The 25,594-nt window shown below is 39.1% G+C and overlaps 1 protein-coding gene across 3 annotated transcripts in view; it reads right to left on the reverse strand.

Moving 5' to 3' along the window:
- Positions 1-25,594, reverse strand: part of LOC124132271 (G-protein coupled receptor dmsr-1-like) — a 64,071-nt gene that overhangs the window by 20,082 nt on the left and 18,395 nt on the right. For 2 of the 3 annotated variants that reach the window (XM_046496118.2, XM_048394305.1), the window contains exon 2: positions 4,190-4,254. The exons of the other annotated variant lie outside the window; for it this stretch is intronic. The gene's annotated coding sequence lies outside the window, so the exon portion shown is untranslated. The remainder of the gene's footprint in view (positions 1-4,189; positions 4,255-25,594) is intronic. 3 annotated transcript variants of the gene reach the window in all.

Below are 25,594 nucleotides of genomic sequence, written 5' to 3' on the forward strand. Positions count from 1 at the left end.
GAGATTCACAAGCACTTGAAAGATTAAAACGTCTTTCAGATTGCGTATATATTGACTTGATAAATATATGTTATAGACCGGGGGTGTTGCCCAGTATAGTTCAGGCGACAGTAAGTTAAGTAGCGTTGGTCGCTGACAACAGTTGGATAGTTTTTCAACCAATGTTATTATATGCCTCTGAAGTGTGGGGCTTTGAAACGTCAGTTACGATAAAAAGAATTCATTTGATATATTGCCAGCGTTTACATTGGAGTAAAAATTTACTATCACTAAATAAGCTGGTGCATGCAGTATAAGCATTTATATACAAGATGCATCAATGTAACAGTAATTACAACTTTTAACTGGTGTTAAAACTTCACTGGAGAGCAGGGGGGTAAAGTATGCTTGGCTACCTCAGTCGTTTACGAGCATTTCCGGTTGAAGTGTGACGTTATAACAACGTTATATCAATAGTATCAAGATTAGAGACGAGAGATGGCCTCCTCTTCGAAAGGATTTCATTGTGCTATGTTGAAGCAGTAACATGTCATTAAACCATACCTACTATCACCACCTATAAAAATAAGATTATGGTTATCTCGATAGGGATTAGGTAAGCATCATCTCCCAAAAGAAACTGGTCGATGGTAGTGTGTACATCGAGGAAACAGAATCTGTTAGTACATCATATAAACTTGAATGTCCAAAGAAATCGATATATTCAAAAATACTCTTGCGAATATACTTCATATATTTGAATATCTGTATGTGCTCACTAATGCTGTGTAAATCTCACATACTATTATTATTACTATCTACGCATTCTCACTGAACGTATCTGTCTCGGTATATATATACATATATATCCTCTCTGTATCACATGTGATTTTTGAGAACAAACTTGACTTGACTTGACTTCCCAGAGTTTCCAGGGCTTTGATTCTCCCTACCAACACTCGAAGTATGTCTCCTTAAGCAAGTGACCTTGTTCGAAGTATGCCTCTGTTAACCTAGCAGTAAAATTGGGTACCCGGCAGAATCCGATGAAATTGTGACTGTTAATATTCTAGTCTGACAGGGAGCTGAGAATGAAAAATCGAGTGAACACTGATCTATAGACCCTGGGTAATAATGTTTGCGCTTTGAAAGTCTAGCACAATATGAGTTGACATTATTATGATGATATTGATTTACAGATAAAAATAAAAAAGGCAGCAATTAGGGTTTGGGTAATCCTGGCACAGTTAGGCTGGTTAGGCTCATCATCAGCTCAGGGCCCTTGCCCCCTCTACACGCAGCTCAGAAAGCGAATGGGACTTCTCCCAGGAAGCGCTGCCTAGTCAAACCCACCCAGAACTTTTCGGAGAATGTGAAGAATCCCCAACACTGCAACCTCCATTACCCAGATTGTCAGAAGGGCTTTATTCCTGGTAGCAAACCCGGCTACTCTCCCAATGTCAGTCAACATATGGGAGGTACCAAACCTAAGGCACCGAGACGATGGGGTGTCGGACAACTTGGTACTTGGGATGCAAGCATGACATTTCGAAAGCGAGGTCCGCATATTTGCCATGTTTTTCCTGAATCTTGTCAATCACGTTAGTGTCAAAAGGAACAGAAAAGGCTGTAAACGGGCCTATTCCAAAGAATTTTGTATTTATCATTTTCCATGACGCCCTCTACATATTCTGGGTCGTACCATGGATGGGCGTCTGTGTCAAAACCAAAAGCATAGCGAAGACAGTAATAAAATGATCGAGCCACACAATCATGTCGCATAATAGATGCTGTGTTTGTGCCAAAGCTGGGCATCCACTGACAATGTGTTGGACAGTCTCATTAAATTCATTACATAATCTACATTTCATATTTACATTTTGATGCAAAATCACACATTGCCGGTTTCGAGTGGAAAGTGACTGGTCCTGAGCAGCTAACAGAAAGCCTTCTGTTTCACTTTTCAGGCCAGCCGACCTCATCCAAGCTACGGACTCTGCAGGGTTGCTGACCTTATCATCGCACTGCACATAAACTCGATGCAGTGGTCGTTCAGATAACCTCTCGTTTAAAAACTGGGCTGATTTGATATGACACTTCACCGGGTTGTTAGTATTATTAATGATCGAATTGCAACTGAGATATACGTCCAGGCCATATGCATCGAAATAGGTTCAGGAAAATAGGGATTAGTTCTATGTCTCTGATGTGGACTTACATGAGTCTATAAAACGCAAGAATCTATTGAGTGTGTCCGAAAACACTTATTTCAATATATCAGATAGACTGTATTTAACAGAAACAATACTTCTTTTGTTTATATTTCTGCTTTGTAACACGAAGCAACCATAGTTTTAGCGACTTACAAACAATGACTCTGTATTGAGATATACAGCCAGTGTTCAGTGTAAGGAGACAGTGTGGAGGTATATAGGTGGCGTAATACGAGATTACTTCAGAGCATTTTTCGAGATCAATCGTATCATATGGACACTGTATTCTCGAATTCGCACTTTATCCAGAAAAACAAACATATAACGTTTATGACTGTAAGGCGTGAAAGATGTTCTAGTATGTTTTGCGGTTGCATTTATCATCAACCGCGCCAGATAAACCCCAGCTGTTGTTCTAGTGGCCAGACATGAGGCGAGTACAATTAATCAGATGGAGTTTTGTCGAGTCCTGTCGGCGGGAAAGTGTGTTCTGTGTATTTATCTGAAACTTTGGTAATGGACCATCAGATTCCAGTCTGCAACTGACATTTAAAATAAAACGTGTTCCAGTAAAATGATAAAATCCTGTAATAATAATAATAATAATAATAGTATTAGAAGTAGTATTAGTATTAGTAGTAGTAGTAGTAGTAGTAGTAGTAGTATTGTTGTTTTTAGGGGTTGGGGCACGGGTGGTCCAGGCGCCGCGATTCGCTGTGCAGAGTTTAGTCCCTTGGGCACACCAGAAACCTATGATTGTGCGTTCGAATCCCTGTTAGCCCCAATTATGTTTCTAGGTTTGTCAGCACCATGCCCGTGCTCGTGGGTTGCACCTAAGTAGTAAACGTCTTAGACCTGCATCACGTCGGGCTTTCCTCCAACATTAAGCTGACACGCCGCGATGTAACTGTAATACTGTTAAAGGCGGCGTGAAACTCAACGCATTCACTCACGCAAATGTTGGTTTGTGGCTGTTGTGATGATGTTGTTGTTGGTATCATCATCATCATTTTTGTAGTTACAGACACGTGTTGGTTTGAGTAGCATAAGCTAACCCCTTTCATCAAAATTGAATGTTATATATATATATATATATAACTTAAATAAGTCATACCATAAGTCTTTTTTACATTTGCATTAATGTTCGTTAAAACTTAAACGGTGTCAAGATTGCATTGGTGTAACATGGGTTATTGGAACAATTACAAATGTAACAAGCTTAAAGGATAACAGTAATTATATTTTCTAATATTGAAACGAATCCCCCGTAAAAGCGTCGAAATGAAAAGGGCATAGTTTCATTGATATTCAAACGTTGGATTCCCAAAGTTGGCCTGCGCCGTACACGTACGCCAAGTATGCTTCCCATATAGAAGCACCGAGTGCCTGGTACATGCGAGGGGTGCGGGGACCTGCATGTACAGGGATATCTGTTGAACATTTTAAGAGTGCCTAAAATAGTCCCGATATGAAAATCTATACAGCAGTCTTTACAGTTTAGTAAGATCTATGCTCTCTGGGTCAGACAAGAAGCACTAACGCAGTAAATATCTCCTGTTAAGGAGGAACCTGGCGATAACTGTTTCACGTTGACTGATATCTTTATCCGAAGCCGCACAGTCAAGTCTAATTATACCAGCTGTCGTTCTTACACGTGTAATACGCGATTAGTTCCTTTATGGCATAGTGGTAATTACCTTTTTCGCATATTAGTCTTTCAAAATTGGATTGCAGAAGGATCGGCCTAATCTGCGAGGAAGTACATTGTTCCACATGTGGACAGATGAGAAACATATGCACAAAGGGAGTTTGTTGATGCATGTTTAGTTATGAAGGATATCAGATCTGAGTTAATTGATATAAATGTGCAATTAATATTTTATACGTGGCAGTGAAACATCTTTTTGTTCCGAGCGTTTCCTCTAAGATCTTGAAGTGTTATGTGATAAATGGAATCAAACTTTACTGAGTATGATACTTAGATATTAGGCATTTACCTGAAATCAATCTTCAAACTGAAATTCTCTCCGTGACTCTGGGTCATCCTTGCAGCCAGCGTACTCTGCGAACAATGGCATTATTTTAGAACCACACATTAACTCATTGTCTGAACATGGTATTTTAAGCACTTACAACTAGCACTCAATGGCATTACATTAACACAAATGGAGTGAAATGAATCAGCATTTGATTTGGACGATCTCATTGTGTCTAATCACTGACCCATAATTCTTATACCCACATGGATGGTTTGATCATGTAATCACAAAAGACAAGAGAGTTGCCAATTTTCAAGGGTTGAGGCATGTTTTTAAAACATTGTTCATGATGTTATTGAAATGACAGACCTTTTTATTTCTTTCAGTCATGTGATGCAAAGTGCACAAGATATAACACAACACTGAATTTGATTCAACAATGTAGCAGATATTTAGTCCTTGTAGATTCTCCAATAATCATCTTAAGTTAGTAGGTGCTAGTGAAGATGAGAGCCATAGATTCCAGACAAATGTTATATTTGAGATAAAACTTGCTTAGTATATAGTACAACCTCGATTACTTTTGGGGGTTGTGTCCCATCCGGGATTCGAACCTTCTCTCTGAGAGTGTGGGTTCGAATCCTATAAGGTGCTTCACTCTGAGGATGTGGGTTCGAATCCTATAAGGTTGCATTGCTCACAACAAAACTTAGCAACCTAAGTCAAATGTTAGCAGTCCGCCGTATTATACTTCTAATAGTGTTTACAATAGTGTACTTCACCATTCAAAAGTTTTGGTTGGTTTGTTTGTTGTTTAACGCCACACTCTGCAATATTACAGCTATATGACGGCGGTCTGTAAATAATCGAGTCTGGACCAGACAATCCAGTGCTTTACATCATGTGCATCGATCCACACAATTGAGATACGATGACATGCATCAACCATGTCAGCGAGCCTGACCACCCGATCCCGTTAGTCGCCTTTTACGACAAGCATAGTCGCCTTTTACGGCAAGCATTCAAAAGTGGTAATTATAGCACAACCATATAATTTTGAAGTATTAGTCATTATCTAAACTCGAATAATTCGCATATGTTGACATTGGTCATTCTGATCATTAAAATCTCTAAATAGAAACAGTGGGTCGCACGTATTCGAAGCTACGTTGCCAGCGGAATAGACAGTTTGATCTCTGTATGAATACATTCCCTTCTTCGCCCGGTCGACTAATCCAAACAGTAATCCCTGGAACATATGTACACGTGTGGATGTTGCTTCAGGGAGATCGTCATGTATGACGAGTCGGTCCATGGAAGTGTTCTGGGAGGGTACTATCACATTCAGCGACTGAAAGGTTCTGAGCCGAACTACTGACGTGTAGAACACCCGTAACGGTCTGCAGGGACGTTCCATGCTTGCAGGCTGCATTGGATCCAAAAACACAATCAGGCGGCAAATTTCTGCAGGCACCAAAATGACTAGGCATTCTCTGTTGATGAAAATGGACAAAATGGCTGCCGCGATGTAATCAAGTATCTCCAACTGAAAGGGATATTCCAACACCCATCCACTTTAACATGGCTTTAACTTTAGGGGATGCTCCTTCCATTACCACTGATAAGTGGTTGGAAACGGATTTTTAAAGTGAGGGGAGAGAGAGCTCGGGAGAGAATCCAAGATCAGGAAGACCTCCACCTGCCACCTCTAATGTAAAATGTGGATTAATTACATATGAGAATGGATGACCACCGACTCGCCAACACGTCACATACCCAATACAGTGGGTTGTCTGACAAACCTGGTTAGGTTTATCATCTCTCGTGGCAATTTAGATGTTTAGAAGCAGATCTAACGTCTCTTCCGAAGAAGGTCAAATGTGTTCCATCACCTGGCAAGGTTATGGCTTCGGTTTTCTGGGATTCCAAAGGAATCCGACTGATAAAGTTCCTACCTAACGGTCATATATAATTAATGCAATAATGCTCAATACTAATCTACGTGAGCTCCCGCAACATCGTGAGAATATCAAGCCTAAACGCCGTGGAAAGTCACTAAAGGTGTGTTATTCCACCAGGACAATGCACCTGTATATATGTCTGTTGTCACCATGGATACAATACATGACTGGCTTTGAACTCATTGAACACCCTCTATATTCACCAGAATTGGCACCGTCAGATTTCCACCCTATCCTAAACTTGAATAAAGAACTGTGTGACCAACATGCAAATGACTTATTATACCACCACGAAGAAGCCTTCCACACATTGGGATCCAGTGAATCCAGTACCAGTGGCAGTAGGGTGTTGACTTCGCAGTGAAAATATTGAAAAATATTTAGTAACCAACTTCAACAAAGCTGTCCATCATAGTTAGGATTAGAAACCCTTCGTACTTTTATGATAGGATTAGAAACCCCTCGTACCTTTATGATAAATGAAAATTTCACTCCACAACCTCATTGCTACTCATGCAACTACAAACGGTCCCATTATAACTTTGTAAATGAAAGGATACATTACCTGGGTTATTAAATTGCAGCCAACAGAAATGCCAGATAATGTTATAAAAGAGCAAAGAAGATGTTTTCTATGATAATCTGTTTCACATTCGTTCACCTTATGGAGTCGAGTATTGTAACCAATTCCACTTTATAGTATTGATAACAGAACGATATCAAAGGTTCCCGAATGTATTTGTTTACATAAGGGTTTGAAATAATTGCTTTTCTACGCTGCTGATACACTAACATAACATAGAGACTTCTGCTGTTGGACGGCATTATGGCGCTAGAACATTCAATGTTATAGATTAGACGACTATGTCCACGTGTTTTGAACATTGTCGAGTCCGTGATGTTGATAACAGAAATACAATGAATCGATCAATTAATCATGATGGGATTAACAATAACATCTGCCTCGGAAGAGGCAGTTGTTGTAGTTTGATACCAACCGTTTCTGCGAAATCGATTAATGCTGAAATGCATGCCAATGTGAGTTAGAGAGCATGTTTATATCTCCGGTAACTCATTTATGTTTCATTACAGGCCAGCCCTGATTAATACTGCAAATAATCCTTGTTGTCAAAACGAAATACATAAGTTATTGAATGGATTTGTATGCCAGAAAATAAATTTATAGCCTCAGTTAATGTATTTACTTTCCGCAATTTGGGAATAGTTAAGTGCGGATTTGTTGTTTGAAATGTCATCAATTTCGTTTTATGTGTTTTACTTGCATGTTTGATCGCTTTCGATGACCCGAGAATTAAGGCAGCTAATACAAGAAGATATCTGTTCGGCTTACAGATGAAAACCACTCCTTCTGTCATTAATGATAAAGGAACTGTTGAACTTGTATCACCGGGAATATGGAATAAAACTTGGTTTAAGATTGAAACACCGCGAATGGACATGTTACAGCTTTAGAAAGTGGTGAGTGATTTGGGCCTCAGCACTGCCTTTGATGTCACATTATTTAGTTGTAAACGCCAACGTGAAATACGCAGGCTTCTAAAGGGATAAATTACGCAAGCACAGACGTGGTGCCATCACACCAGGAGCTTCACTGGTTTTAAACGCAACACAACCATGCAATAGACAATGGTTTGTCGGAATCATTGAATAAATTGTAAAAGAAACAACTTATACAAAACTTGAAGGGGTAAGCTCTAATAAAATGTGTACGTGTTGTATCAACACTTCAAAAACAAATAGTACATTTAAACGATCTACGTTTTATCTTGCCGAAAAATATCTTACATCCAGTATTAAAGTTTAGGACGGTAAATCATACCTTTCCGGTAAAGACAGGTCGTTGGAATAACATTTTTGTCTGTTGTTTAACACCGCACTTGGCAATATTCCAGTTATATGACGGCGGTCTGTACATATTCGAATTTGGACCAGACAATCTGGTGATTGACATCGTGATCATCGATCCACGCGATTGGGATACGATGACATTCATCAACCGATCAGCGAGCCGAACCACCCGATCCTGCAAGTAGCCTCCTACGACAAGCACAGTCGCTTTGGACGGTAAGCAAGGGTTGCTGAAGACCTATTCTACCCCGGATCTTCACGGGCCGGATTGACTTGTATAGAAACTAAAGAACCTGTTCGTCAGTAATTCCCGAGGAATGTTCATATGTGAAGCAACTCACAACTTTAAATGCCTTTATATGTAAAACGTGATCATCTGTATACATCAAAAGTGAAAGAATGAAAACCACTGTCAAAATATATCGCGATCTTATTCAACACATTGAAGAAGTAATATCTATCTGTCACCTTGAAACATACATGCATATATTTGATGTATGTGAATGTCACTGCACGTGTTCTTCCACCGCCGTGATTGGTTTACATGGACATAGAAGATAGCTACACGATAAAAGGCAAAGAATAACGAAGAACGAGACGTGGTTTTTGTCACGACAAAACATTTTCTATCATGGCGTCATATCTGGAGATTCGAACATCTGCTAGCAACTGACGTGGTAAATCGGACGATGCTATTTTTGAGAGTGTAGTGGATTGTCCCCATAGATATAGGTGGACAACGCCGAAAAACTCAATGGCAGAATGTTGGCGTTCGAAAGTGGTCGAGATATGGCAATGTGTAATGGGAGAAAAGGTACAGATCGTGTCCCCCAATTATCGACTTGGCACATCGTCTCTATTATACTGATACGTGTAACCTACCTGTTCATAAACAGGACTTTTCCGACATTGCCGAGCTCGCATTGTATTTAGGGAGTTATCATTTGAATTATTTAAATTCGGGTATTTTTTTTAACTTTGTAAATTTTATTTACATCATTAAAGAGGTTGTAAATAACGTCGATTTCTGATATTACAAAAAAAACTCTCGTGGTCGGTGTTTATCGAACATTACAACACTGCAGGAAAATGGAATATTTAGAATATTCTCCCAGCAGTGTTTTATTGTAGATAAACAACTCCACCTCGTTTATTTCCTAATTCTAGGTTTTGAGAGTTGAGGTATAAATACTGTATTCCGACCCACGACCAGTGGATGCTGGCAGCTCCATGGGTACACGTCAGTCATCATATTAACACACCGTGATATAACCACACACGTTAGTATAACTGATGCCCTGCTCAAAGCAATCTTAATTCAAACGCACTCCCTCATTATTAACAAATACAGTAGCTACTTCGTCTTGGACATACATGTACTACAACTATATGTGAGAGATTATGATAACACTCCCACATAGCTTATCTAGCATGTCCAACAATACACGCATGGCCTGCAATGTGCTTTGCACGTTTCCATTTCATGAACCTGTACTTGTACTGATATCGATCATGATATTTGAGATACAATCTAGACAAGTTTGTATATTGTCTTTGTTCGTTTTAACCATATGTTCCGGAACATGAACACTGACGTCATGGAAGAATCAATTATCTCTGTATGTTAGGAATCTCGAGTCAACAATGCTGCATTTCAGCAATCATAGCAAGTATATCGCATGGGATACAACGAGCAATCTTTAACAATAAAATTATTCCAGCATGCCTCATTCATAATTTAATGAAATAGTCTGATGAATAACAACTTGTCCTGTTTGAACTGATCACGGAACCGGAAGAGTGATATGTTTGTTTTCTCCAAAGCATATCGCATATCAGTATCCCCCGGAAACAGTATTTCAAATTTGAACCACATTGCAAACTCTCATTAACAAAATTAAATGTTCCACTCATTCTATTAAACACGATTAAATATAACATTTGCAATCATATAAACACGTTTACGTTTGAAATGGAACGAGTTTACCAAACATGTATGTCTTATGTTAACTGATATACCATTCCGCAGTTTAACATGTATACCCCACTCAGACACACTATACTGACTCGGATCCGACCAGTCCTTGTTTGAGCCCCTTAATGCCGAGCACCAGGCAGGGTAACAGCAAGTGCCATTTTTTTACGTCTTTTGTTAGACGAACCCCCGACCTTCCGTTGTCTGGGCAGACGCTCTACCACTAGGCCACAGAGGCGGTCCATGTGGTAAGAGACGCAATCATTTACGCAATTACGATAATGAACGTTGAGACAAGACCTTGTTCCGAGTAATGTGAGTGTCTCCACAGACACGCGATGTTGTAAGTGTCTGTGACCTATTTTCGTTTACTAAGGCGCCGGAAGTTAGATATAAGAACACTCGTGGGACGGGACGCAACCTTTGAACACACACGCACATCTTATCTGTCCTATTATAGCATAATCATGGATATAAAGGACGCCATTAGGAGCATATATCATCTGTGATCAGAAATGTACGTATTCAGAATGGGACATTACGAATAAAACTAAATTTCAGTTAGATTGCTTATACTCTTTAGCCTTTTATATAAGTTAGAACTTTAACTTTGAAAGATGTCAGAGTCTGTGCTAAATATATGTAATCAAGAAGGGATATGTATGTTGCCGAATGAAGCTCGATTGGGTTGTGTTTTAAAAAGTAGCACATGTATGAGGTTGTTCCGCTTAAAGTGAAATTATCCTTTAATGCCTGAGCGTCTCTGCTCTTTCACCACTCCACATTTCTCAGTCAATTAATATATAGTTCTAAACAAGCACTATAGACCCAACTATCGCGTTAACCGGAGCCATCAACATCAATTACAACAGCCCTAGTATACTTATATTTTGTCAACGTCGGAACAAAGTTCTCAAGCAGAAACGATGGGATTCTTTAAGTGAGAAACAGGTACTGCATGGCATACTGAATGCATTAAGTCTTTAATGACAGTTGATTTGTTCTGTGTAAATCATGCAGCATCACCGATGTGTGGATGGCATCCTGGATCGCCTATGCTTATACGAACTCCAATTGCATATTATGGCCCCACGTGGATATTGTATGCAGCAATGCCCTTTTGTTGACTAATTGACTTTTTCTTCATCTTGCAAACATTTATCGTGTGGTTCAGAAATCACAGTTTGCTATACTCTTATTTTTTTAAAAAAAGTTAAAACCTTAGGTATGACACGAACTCGAGACATCCTTCGGTTGAAAACTTTGGCGCAGAGGAGCTTAGTAGAAATACAATCGGAGATGTTTTTCCCCTCAGAGACCTTATTCCGGAGCATTTCTTTCAATGTAATCAGGTAACATCATTCACTGTATTCCCTTGTACATGGTGTTACCCCTTCTGCTTGCCCCTTGACATTTGTTCATCCTGATTTACTCGCTCCTGATACTACCTGTCTGACAAATATCTACATTTACCTACTTACGGTACAGTTTTCCTGACTACGAGCCTTCATGCTCAATCAATTTGATGTTATACACATCCTCTTGTGATTCGTAGATACGCTTGGGAGTCGTAGGTATGGATTACTGTTTGATCAATAACTTTATGATGAATTGTTGACTGAAGCCAACCAAACACTGAGGTCTGATGCCAGATGCAACCATCGTGCAAATGTACAAAGACTTCCAGTGTGTGTGTATGTATATAGAGTGTTACCAAGCACCGATATCTGGACTTTGTACAAATAGTTTGTGTTTCAAGTAAACTTGAAGTCCTGTGGTCAAGTCGAAGCGGGTATTACATTAAAACAGCCCCAGTATCATTACTGCGCGTTACGACAAGAACGATTTAGAAATGCTCCTCATTGGTAAATGAAACGATCCGAAAAGTGGTCACGGGTTGTGAAATAGGTAACAAGTATTACGCAAGTTCAAGATCAATGACTTATATACTTTACTGCTTCAAAGTACATATTTGTCAAAATGAAGTGATCAAATAATAGATATAGATTTAGATATAGTGATAGATTTAGGTCGGTTTTTGAAATTACCCATGACATCGTCTATTGTGGGCTTGATAGGTTTTTGAAATAGCGTCATAGCGACTTATTTTGAACCCTTTGTCTGAATTTGTATATTATTCCAAAGGCTGATCACTCAACTGACTTAAGAATCACTCAACTGACTTAAATTATATGAAGTTAATCCTAAGTGTTAATCCTATTGTATATTTACTGTTGGTGACAATCTCTGCACTTCGACATGTTTGAACTTGACCTATTCTTCACTTCACTACAATTTGCGTGACCATGTAAGGAGGAAATTTCTGTAATTTTGTTGAACATTAACCAGTAGATTTGCTGGTGGAAATGAGTCTGCTGAATCACCCTAAAGTATGACTGAATACCGGCGTTTTTAGCTAAAGACGGGACAGTATTGTGCCGTATGAGAGATTGATTATGATTGTTATACAAGTGGTCAGTGTATATTTTAGTTACTGGTACGTGTCCTGAAACAAATGTTTGAAAAGCTGTTGTGACAAATTGTGAGAGCAGTTTTCCAGACAGTCGCACTGATAATGTTCTGATGTGGAACGTTTGCAGTGTTCCTGGATTGTCGGCAGCCGTTGTATATGCATCAATATGTACATGTGTAGGTTATCAGTGGAGCGATGTGTTCATGCGGATGGTTGTTGAAACGGCATGTTAGTTTGGGGATACCGAATGTAATTATATACCTGGTTTTAATCATAGTTTGACGAGTTAGAACCAAGTATTTTACAGTTTCATGGTGGAAACAATATTTGCACCAGTATGTGTCGGTGTACTGTACAACATTTTGCAGGTATTACGTTGCATTGGCCATCTATAGACAGTCCCGGTTATGTGTGATAGCATTTTGTATTCATTTTTTAAGAAGCCTAAAGTTGGTTTGACGATGTATAAAGAATAAACTAGATAAGTATTGTTCAGCAACAACACTCACTGGAATACATCAAGATGATGTGTTTAACATTTAGCTCGTAACAAATACTATACTTGCCATTTCAGTGTTGTACTCTCTGCCTCGTGTTCCGATTACCATTACATCGACCACAACACGAACAAGTGACATATACATAATGTTGTAAATGTAAGTTTGATCTGGCTATGCTCTTTCTTAATTTATAGTACCTGGACCCGAGGTCTCTATATCGGCGTGGCTATCAGTACAACATGAAGTTATGACATCTTTAAACTTCCCCTTCACATGTACACATATAAGCTGATTGCAAGTAGAGATGCTGAAGGTCTTTTTATATGATAAATAAATACTCCCCCGCCTCTAATTTAATTATTACGACATGTGACTCTAATCTGAAAGTTTCTGTGATGTCCATCGTCCAATACAAAAAACGTCTACAGATGCAGTCACTCGTTGCGAACTTGTCTCCCTTTACCGTTAACATTTTACCCTCTGCTTAATGACGCGAATGAACGTGTTCTCATGTGTGCCAACTGTTAAGCAAATTAACGGTGTAAATACATCTGCAGCTGTCCTGGCTGACTGTCTGGGGGTTCTGTATCATCTTGATATTCACAGGCTGTTGAACACCGCGTAAGAAATCTCTGCTACCTCTCGTCCCTACCGAGAAGGCCGATTTACCAGATATTTTTGATAGTCGAGTTTCCATTTTATTTTTGGCTTCAGGCTTTGATCATATACATGCAGACTACATGATGACGATACCATAGGAATACACAGGCTTGCTAACATGGCACCATCTACATGTACACGTTCTGGAAAATGTTATGAAAAGATGTAATTATATTCTGACCATCAACATTCCGTCTCCGGAATACTTGCAGAAACATGTCAGGAGACCCCCTCATAGAGTGTCTCATTTATGTCAAATTCATTACTAACATGTAGGTCAGTTCGCGCTTTTTGATATATTTGGTACCAGGCAGATACCTCAAAAAGAAAGAAGTTTTTATTTTATTTCATCTACATGTACTAGCCCGAAATAATGCCTCTGTTAGTGCTCGCCTACTGAGATACCATCCCTCGCTTTAACATGGAAGCCCCACTCAGACAAACATCATACCATCTCCGAGTCGACCAGTCCTAGCTTTATCCCCTTGATGCCGAGAGCAAGGCAGGGTAACAACAAATACCAAGGTATTTTGGTACATGTATGTCTCGGCCGGGGATCCAGTCACTAACCTTCCGCTCTCTTGGCAGATGCCCTATCCACGTGCACTAGACCACGCAGGCTGTCACGAAGGGGGAAACCAAAGGTTATATGTATAAATACGCCTTACCTACATATGCAGTGCTGACTTCACAGCTGATACCTCCCTAAAGATATGACATACGTAAGGTTCATGACGTGCCCTGTAAACGTAACACTTACATCAACAGATAGCTGACTGTCTTAACATGTCAAAGAGTTCCAGCATGTTACAATGTATATGTTCTACGTGATGACTGCTGAATCTAAGTTGTTCGTAAACAGTTTGATATGAACTTTAAGATCTCTTATTACTGGATATTAACGGCAAGACAAAGATAAGATGTCTAGCCCCAATAGAGTTCGTTCGCATTGTATTGTTCACATTTAATATACATCCGTTTCTTAGAATGCATGATACACCTCAAATCCTATCCACATCGCTTCCTTTGACAACATTGTCAATGCTATTTTAAAAGTTTTTGTTTTATCGATGTGAATTTGCTTATGTAAGTTATTTTGAGCCAATTTGCTACTGGAGTTTTGAGTGAAAGGTGATTTGTACCAACTTTATTCTCAGGGCATTTGTGTCGAGGATCAGGCAAATCATGATGATATCTGCAGACAATACTTCAGACAAAATTAATAGTTTTTACATATTGTTACCAAGCTTACGTGTGACACATATTGACCCATATTTTGGCGCGCTTCGGTCGACCGACTAGCTGATAACTGACTTCGACTTTCACCCCCCCTACTCTTTAGCATTGACATGGAGTATAGAGCAGTCATCATTTATTTTACCGTAGAGGGTAAATCAACGACGAATGTTGAAGAACGATTGCATGCTATTTATGTAGCGGGATCCCAGTCATATGTAAACGTTTGATGAAGGAATTGTTTCGTGGGAGGAATAGATGATCCACGCTCTGGACGACCCACCACCAGCACCAAAAAAGAAGAAAATTGGTGCCACCCACAATTCTGAACAATAGGCACATTACCCTTCTGCTATGAGTTAGGGAAGACCACAGGCTCCCTTTATTGGTCAATAGAAACAATCAGGAAAATCTACACAAGTCAGAGGTGTGTGCCCGACGGCTTCCTAGAATGCTATCAGATGAAATGAAGGCTTCGCAGGTCACCACCTCTGCTTCCCTGTAAACAAGATACAATCTCCATCAAGAAGATGCCAGTGACAGTTGATGAGACTCCTAAAACCAAGCAGTTTAGAGCAACAATATCCATTAAGAAACGTACGGCCCCTTCTTTTAGGAGAGAAAGGACATAATACACACACATCGCTTATTTACCAGATATGAATGGTGAATAAAATGAACTTATATTATGAACTTATTAAATAAATTAGCTACACATGTATCAGAGGCGTCGCGCCAAACGTCGACGTGGTGTTCTCCTCCATCAGGACAATGCTCATGTTGCAACGGCTGCTGGACTCGACTGTGGATACGAGCTTCTCCATCCCCTTATTTAACAGATCTGGCTCCAAACGACTGTTTTTTAACAATTGTGAAAAAAGAACACTTGCGTGGGTCTGAGATTAATGAGGACCAAATTAGTTGCTGGTATTGACATTCCAGGATTTGACCTTCTACAAAACAGGGATAACTGACCAGTAGAGGAAGTGGAACGTCTGTTGAACTGCAAGAGGACCATGGTGGAACATTATTAAAGCCCATCACAATATTTCAGTTCTATGCACGGTTGACGCGTTCATTTACCCGGGATATAACCTTAACCCTTTTCCGCCTATTTGTTCAATCAATATGTGCTTCAATTTGTCTCTTAAATGTCTCTCCTGGCAACGTAACAAAAATGAACGTATCGTTTCTCGGAACGCCCCTGAAAGTTCAATTGTCCCTGAATCATGGACTCCATGGTCAATCTGTATAATGTAGCGAACAGCATTAATCACTGCACGAGCAAATCTGGTAAATGCCATGGAAATAGTGGCAACGCCAATGTATTGATGCCGATGGAACCGGGTCAGAATGACCTGAGGCAAGGGCCATTACGGGTCACTCGATCACAATGGTGGCACTAATGTAAATGTCAATGGAAATGCGTTGAATCGACATAACACCTAAATATGGAGACCAAATCATGTTGATTAGAGGCAAAGGCAATTGCTGCTTCAATTACTATCGCACTGTCACCCATAATCGATTACCGCAGGTTAACAAATTTAAGTAGTTTGTGATAACGTATCGATGTTTGATGAGTCCTGTCATCATGTTCCTTTTCATATTTGAAAACAACAACGGTTTTTATGAGATTACGAATGAGGGAGTTGGTGAGTTTGGTTTACCGCCACTTTCAGCAATACGCACGCGTGTGTGTGATCGTGCATGTACTTCGCTACATTAGTGCTGTGCAATAATCATGAACGCGACGTTAAACCCCATTTCACCCCACCACCTCAAATAAACTCAGACTAAAAATCATAAATAACATATGTCCAAATGTCATGATATCGCGTTCTGCTATACATCCCCTGTGACACTGGCAACTCCATCGTGATGTTATGCTCATGATAATCTCGGAATCGTACAATTGACTCTGCTCATAATGATGGAAAGGGTTTTTATTTGCTTTTTTTATAAACATGCATCATTTGCACACATACCATGCACAAGCTTAATTATTAATATAATAACTATTTGTCATCATCATTTATTCACGAAGTGTAGGCCATCTGCTTATAACAGGCTGCAACATTACAACAGCCAGTGTTTACAAGCCACTATTCAACATGTGGTGGCGGGCTGGCGATGAGCGTTGGCACAATGTCGTTTTGTGGTTACCTATGAGGACTATCAATGAGAGAGCAGCACTTTATAGTTATGGGAACATTTGCAGAGCCGTAACATGTGGATATTTCAATTAAACACATCGAGAGAGAGGGAGACTGATTACTTTTTGAAACATTTTTATAAAAGGGTGTTTTCCTTCAGATGATGCTACGACAGTTCCTGCAAATGTGCCCCATCTGTGAAAGCTTGCCTGATCGAATATTCATGAATTTGATATTGAGTTTTCAGCTTGTCCCACTCTGAGATCATTTTCTTCCATTCTATTACAGAATTTAAGCATCAAATGTTGGTCCTGAATGTAAATACGAATGACTTTGGGCTGTTTGCGCGTCTGAGAGCATTTTCATTTGACTCTAATTTGATGTATTCGACCATCAGAATGGACAGTTGAGATAATTGAAGCAATGTTTCACAGAGATGACATGCGAGCCTTCCATTTATTAACATGGCTCTAGTAAATCGTAAGCAGAAATTGGGTGTTATGTACAGGTACGTGTAGATCATCAGAATTGTATTGTTTCAAATGTTTGCAATTTCTTCTTTAATTAGAAACTAAAACTTGGTGCGTGTTTGCTACCTGTGCTGAAGAACTGACAAACCGATGGCCGTCATCATAATGTGTGTACATCGCTGGCAGAGTGACGTTGAATGACGTTGAGTGACGTGTAAACGCTGCATGGAACTTAATTGCAAAGTATTCCAATCACGTCACGGTGTGTCGGCTGGATGTGGGAGGAAAACCTGGAGTGATGCAGGTCCCAGACGTTTACCACATTGGGGAACAACACGAGTATGGTGTTAACGAACCCGGAAATCTTATCGGGGCCAATATGAGATTCAAACTCACGATTTTAGGTTTTTGGAACACCCTAGGATCGCATCTCTGCAGAGCGAATTAAATTAGACAACCGGGTGCCCCACATCCCTGCAGCGGTCACATGCTACTTTATTACAAATGCATGATAGATAAAACACGTTAATCTTTTGACACACTTTTGTCACATCAAACCTCATATATGCAACTTAATACAGCCATGAATATTTATTTTATTTACCAACGATATATGTACTTTGGAGGGGGAACTGATAGAACTAATTTGTGAAAACATTAACGTCGATATCTTTGTATTGCACCTTAAAACAATATTTACGTGGTGAAGGAGTTAGCATATATATACACCGAGACATGGTGTGCCTCATGGTAAAGAAGCTGACATTCATAACTTCTCTCTTATGTGTATCACCTGTAAATGCCATTCAAAGAGTTAATATTACGTTTGTATCGCGGAGCTGAATTACAGTGTACAACGTACAGTGAGTGCAGACGAAGGGCATGTTCAATACACACACTTCAATATTTTACAGACATGTGGTCCTTACGTTGTGCTCTGTGCACCATTAAACCATGTTGGACGGAATTACATCTTATTAAGCTGTCTCTAACTCCTCTATACAATATATCACGTAATATAAAGTCGATATCTATGTGTAGCCAGTAACAGAAGGTCTTTACGGCCTTGCATTCGACATGAACAAATCTCGTAAACGTAGCAGCTATTTCCTTTGATAATAGATTCATCATTTGGAAACTAGATTATGGTGACAATGTCACATAGTGGATTCAGTGAAACCTCCAAAAATCATGTTTCATTGTTTCATGTAAATATTGGAATAAGCAATCGCGATCAATAGTGTTAAATAATATCACTTAAAGGCTGGGCTTATAACAATACATGTTGTCACTGCAAGAGCGTGTGTGGTTGTGCGGAGTTTTCCGTGCGGTTCGTTTACTTTTACTGATAAACGGCTCTTCACAACTGAAGTTGACCATGAGTAGTCCAGTTACACAATGTATACGGCAACACAATAAAATTGTGTCCCTTATCCGTGACTTCCTCCCCTTGAATTACCAGGGAAAATAACTGGGTGCCGTTGTACAAAACAACCTTAGCGCTACGACTGCCATAAGTCTATGATAGGGTATTGGAGTTACGATCACCTTAGAGCTAAGATCGCTTTGTACAACGGCACTCCTCCCTTCGTCACCGTATGTGTCCATTGACACCTTTTATTCGAGAGAAGACGAGCTCTTCACAATGATTAGATTATTGACATATTCATTGTATATGCTGCCAGAACTACAATGAGAGTTTACGCGCCGGCACTACCAGTAGTCTCATATGCCGTTCATTATTTCAACATATATGTTCATTCGTCAAGGTACATTATTCACCATGCATACGAACATAGGATCAACCGTATATCAAAGTGGTGTACTTATGATTGTGTAAACAGTCGTCTTACAAAACAATGCCGCTACTCTCAGTCTCCATCAATATGTATTTATTATATTTTTGGAATATACCACCACTGAGATCTGTCTTATCACAGCAACTGTTGTCGAAGGAAAACAATGTAATGTTTGGCAACCACTTTATCCTTTACGCTGAATATCAACATGATTGCCTATAAATGTTACGTTTAAAATCATTCTCATTGGCATGCCGTACCATGTTCCCAATCTCCCCTGCAGCGTCTATTGAACATGCAAGAAGGCACAATACGTCAAAGAAGCCGATCTGGTTCTAACACAGAAACGCATGGTCGATGTTAGGCGTTATAGGCAGTACACACCACTTCTTTACAAACCTGAACTTAAACCAGAAGGAGCCCGGCAGTCATCTTTTGTGCTCTTTGTTTGTAATGGTATCATGTTTTAGTTGTTCGGTGAGAGGCTTTGAATCGTGTGAACACAATCGAGTCTGCAATGTGTTTTTATTTGAGAGAAAACAAGAATTGATTGACTGTCTGAGAGACATTTCGTGTCTCCAACAATGTCTTGAGACTGCATTCACGTAGACTTGACAATATCAACATGTACATATATAACGGTAGAACTGCGTTCTGTGGGGAATTGTTTGAGCTATGACATATTCCCTCCCTATCAAGGCATGGTTTGACACAGAGATCGTGTAGACATATCCTCACCATCCCCCTAACATCAAACTGACCTGCCGGACAGAAAAGGGTACACAATAGGCAACCAAGGGGGAACGCCAACATGTACATATCATATACGAATGCGAAAATAGATAACGTTCTAAAGCGTAATATACGTTTTACACAGAGCAGTATTCCAGATATAGCCTTAACACTGGCGGCATTCATGGTTTTTTTCTCGCGTGTAAGAACACAGACTCATTGTATGAAGAGATAAGGATTTCAATCATGACACTACTGTATACTCATATTGAAATGGTCGTTCAATTAAGTAACGGTAACGAAATACGATACCTTCAGATATTCAATTTTACTACCTCGTTAAATTGACCGCACTTGCTATTTTGATGAAGTGCAGTACTGTGAGTCTTGGTGAGTCTTACTGGAAGGTATTCTTCTAAGCGAACTAAACTATGTTAGTGTTTATTACTTGGGGCATCCGAGTTTTATTCTTTAATATAGAAGGTGGTTATGTAGCCGTCCGTAGAATGTCGGATGAGAAATCCCATTATGCCGTTGCAAATAAGTCTCAGACAGTGGATCATGGTTATACTTGTATATTAATCGAACGTAAACTCATAACGTCAACGCCAGAGAATAATAAGTCTCGACTGGCTGCCCAAACATATTTCATTGGGCGTAATAGACAAAATAGTGATGAACTTATATGCATGGATCACCAGTGATGTCACCTGGTGTGTTCGCGAAAAGGGAAAACATGTCCTTCTCTACATGCAGCAGCCGGCACTCACACAACATACGTTTATGTGATGCGTTTATGTATAGTACTACGCATACTACAAGGCACCATAATTGTATTCCAAGCAGCATTATCAGTCCTGTAAATAGAACCTTTGTAGTAGTGTTAGCATGTAGTAGTATGTGTGATACGGGCACAGCCTACAACAACAGTAGCAGGGGTAGATATATCCAGCAGGCGCCATGTTATGTGCATAATTGTGTTTATGTTCAGATCAGTCATATGGTGTTGGCAACTGAGGTAATTCAATAGTCATTACCACAACAGGAAACCAAGACTTGCATATTGTGGGACGACGAGAGGGATACTAGTTGGCGAGGTGAGGTAGCATGGGGTTTAACATCGCATATTCCACTTACAAAGTAAGTTATACTTGCTCCGTCCTTTTACCCCCTTAATGCCGAAAGCCAGGAAGAGCAAAACCTTTTTATTCTTTTGGTATGACGCGGCAAAGGAATCGAACCACCAATTTTCTGCTCTCGGGGAAGACACTCCATCCACTACAACATGGAGGCGGGCGTGAATATCAGCAGTGAGGGAAGTGTGGACAGACATCGGATGTGTATTGATCGTCAGATAAACTCCATCTTGTCTTATCTTAACGTAAGTAACGAAGCAGAAAGCATTGCAATATTACTGTGTAGATAGATCAACGAATGTACTGAAGTTCAATCAGTATTGATTAGCACGCATTACGTCACCTGACCTGAGCTGGGCACCTCTGCAATACATGAAGTAATGGATGATGGTGTTATGTCATATATGATTAATGATACCGCCTTGACATGAGCCACTGCAATCACGAGTCCAACTGCTCTTCATCAATGTGAGCAGAGCGTAGCCTGTGATGTTTCAAAAACATAGTTACTACACCAAATCAAGACTATTTTAAGAGGAGTTTATTTAACGTGTCTAATAAATGAACAAGAATAACATTTTAAGCCCTCCCGCGCGCTGTTCTTTCCTGTTGTCCCTTCGTAACGATGTACGTTGTCGCCGTGATGGTACTCTTTAAAATTGTCAGACGGTAGTGGTAGTCCTTCTTGGCAACAGTACAACTGAGACGTCTGTGAAAGTTTATTTGATTTTTCAATAACGTGATCACGTTTATCAGTTGATCAATATGGAAAAATAAGCAAAATAATTAAATAACACAATAATCAAACACACACACACACATTATATATATATTGAATTATAATATGAATTGTGCTTCAAAAAAATTGATTTTTGTAATACAATGTGCTGGATGCAAGGCCGAATACATTGGACAGACAGGGGACACCCTAAGAGTGAGAGTGAGGGTCCACCGACAGCAAATAAGGGACCCCTCTTGCCGGTGTATCCCACTCAGTCAACACATTGATCAGTGTGCCGGGAATAAAACACCAAATTTTGTGATATTCCCGTTTTACAAATGTGACAATGATGCATTGAGAAATATAAAAGAAAGTTATTTTAATAATACCTTCAAACCAAAATTAAATGGCCTGAAATAATTGAATTATTTTATACAATTACAATGTATTGTACATTTTACTGCCACTACAATACTTATTTCTGTATGTGTAGTACGCCTGCCCTATCGTCTTACGCCTGTCTTATTGTGATGTCCCGCATATTTACCGGTTATAAACAGTGAGAAAATATTGGTAAGGTTATCACACGTTGTTTATGATATGTTTAATTTGATATAAGTACTTTGAGAAATTCAATAATAGTGAAATGCCACGTTGTTTCATCAATGTCATTGTTATCTGCACCAAGAAAGAATGCTAACATATCGTGGTCTTCCATTATCTCTATTTTAACATACATTTCAACATCAAGATTAGATCAATTAGAGTGGAAAAGAATACATCTCTCCCTGAAAGTAGACATTCACAGTTTAAGATGACATGGTGATAACAATCATGAGCAAAAGTATTACAATTTGTACATTCCTTAGATAGTTTGCTTCTGGATCCAGTCCTTATTACATACTGTATTTCTTCTCTCAATTCTGGATATAACATCACAATGCTGTATAACACATGAGGAGTAAGTGTTGTGTGAATTTTAGAATATCGAGATAGGTCAGCTCTACATGATAGTTTATATTTCCATACTTCTTCCTCGTGGGTAGTTATTTCCTTTAACACAATCTTTCTCCACTTAGTCTTCGCGGGGAATTCCCTTGTACGAACGTAGTGAAAAACATGATGAAGTAGCTTATATTTCTTGGCTTTTGAAAGCAAAACTCCACATAAACTGTGTAAATTATTGTTATGAAAGAAATAGAGTGAAGTTGATGAGCAGAAAAGAGTTTTACAAATTGAGACACATGAGTTGTTGCAGAGACGCCCCAGCAGCTGTAGTCTACATTTATCTATATAGCCATCCATGCTCCAAAGTCCTAGATTAGCAATAGTGGCATCAGTAGGGGAACGTTTGTCAAAACCTTGTACAATCCTTGCAAAGTAACGTTGGGTGCTTTCAGCTTATTCAAGATCTTTACCATGCAGAGGAGGTACTAATTCACATCCATAAAAACTTGTTGTTAAGATCATTCTTTTCCATATCTTTATACTTGCATACTGATGTAAGTCACTACAATTTAGACCAACAGAGAGGAGAAAATTAATAGTACGCCTTCCTTTGGAGCATCTCTCTTCAATATATAATTTGAAAGAAAGATGACTTTGTAGAACAACACCCGCATATTTTACACTATCAAACACAGGTATGTCACAATCCCCAAAGTGATAAACATGCGTACACAATAATTGCTTCTTTTTATGAAACACAACAATTTTAATTTTCGATGCATTATAAGTTAATCGCCATTTGGACGCGTAATTAACAACTGTATCTAAGGCTGTTTGTAGACCTTTAGAGCTGTAACTGATAAGAGTAGTATCATCAGCAAGTAACACGCATGGTAAACTAACATTATATAAACATATTCCTGTATCTAACTGCCGCAGCTCAGTTCAGAGGTCATTTATGTACACAAGAAAAAGCCAAGCTGAGATAACTCTACCCTGACAGATCATCAGTCTTTTAACATTGACCAGTGTTATGTTTTAGACAAAGAAGATTCAAGAAGCCATTATTAGACTAAAAAATTGCAAAGCATGTGGACCTGATGCAGTTGTAAATGAATATATTCTTAATAGCTCTAAGGTCATGATGCCTGTGTACGTTAAACTTTTGAATACAATTCTATATACAGGTATTATAAGACAAATTTATAAAGGGAAATTAGAGCCAAACAAACCGGAAAATTATCGTCCTATTGGTCTCACCAGCTGTCTCGGTAAATTATTCACAGGTATTCTAGGGTCTACTTACTTAGAAAATGAAAAGTTTCTTTCAGAAGCACAAACAAGATTTACACATAAATATTCTACCATTGATCACATATTCACACTCCATACTTTAATCAAAGTACGAAAAAAGAAAGTGTTCTGCTGTTTTATAGATTTTAAAAAGACTTTTGATAGTGTATGGAGAATTGGCCTTTGGTGTAAATTCTTAACCCAGGGGATAAATTTAAAATGCTTTTGTATTATTAATCAATGTAGGATGGTATCAATGTTGTAATGTTGGAGTTAGACAAGGGGAAAATTTATGGCAAATTCCTTTTTCCTTTTATTTTAATGATATTGAATCCTATTTTACGCATCATGATTGTAAAGGGTTGCAGATCGATTCAGCTGCACTCGACTGCTTTGTAGATATTGCTCTACTTTTATTTGTACTTTTGTATGCCGACGACACAGCTTTTTTGGCCCTGACACTTAAAGACAGAAATCATTAACTTGTTTTGAAACTTATTGTAAACTAACTGTAAACACAGACAAAACGAAGGTCCTTATTTTCGCCGGTGCTAAAATTGACAAAAGAAGAAAATTTATTTTCAATGAAAATTATGTGGATGGTGTGGATGAATATAATTATCTTGGTATTTATGTAGAGGGGAATGTCCGAGTAACTCTCCATTCCTTAAAAATAATGGAGCAGAGGCCCCGCAGGGGCCGAGGTACATTATTTTTAAGGAATGGAGAGTTACGAGGATATTCCCCTACTTTAATTATATTTTATGTGACTTGGTATAACGCGTCTTGATACATTTCCTACACCCTAATGCAGGAATGTGATGCCATTACTTAAAAATTATTGCGAAAAGGTATACATTTGAAAATAACAATCGGTTAAAAGCGGTCCCTCGTTAAGTGACTCACAACAACCAGCGTCACGCTGTAGGCCGTACCCGCTTAACATGTACACAACATGTAACACGTGCACTTAAACAACAACTCTCCATTACTTGGGATAAACTATGATCATAAGGTGAAACAATCAGGTGAGTAGTGGACAGATTATTACAATGATAACATGAAGACTTGTTGACTAATAATATTAGTGTGACAAAGTGTTTTGTTTATTATTGCTGAATATATTGGGAGAATGTTTAATTTTAAGAAATATAGGTTTGAAGATGTTGATGTGCTCTTTACTGTCCTCTGGCTGTAATCGTATCGCCCATACCCGTGGATATACATTTGCTTTTCGCGCTGAATTCTGCCTTTTCAGGTCTGCTAGTTAATGTTGAAATGTCAGACGAAGAGGATCTCTTTATTACACAGAGTCGGACCTCTGTCCCCAAAAATGACAGCAGTTGTTCAGACAACTGTGGAGTTTTGTCTGCTTGTGGAAGTACTAGTTTGGAGAGGCCGTACTGTGAATTGTTTTCGGACATAAGTGACACTGAACTCGTTTCAACTTGCGAAAAGGCTGAACGAATTTGTGAACAACCAACTCCCGAGTTC

This window comes from Haliotis rufescens, unplaced genomic scaffold, assembly GCF_023055435.1.
Source record: "Haliotis rufescens isolate VD_foot unplaced genomic scaffold, xgHalRufe1.0.p SCAF_13, whole genome shotgun sequence".
NCBI lineage: Eukaryota > Metazoa > Mollusca > Gastropoda > Lepetellida > Haliotidae > Haliotis > Haliotis rufescens.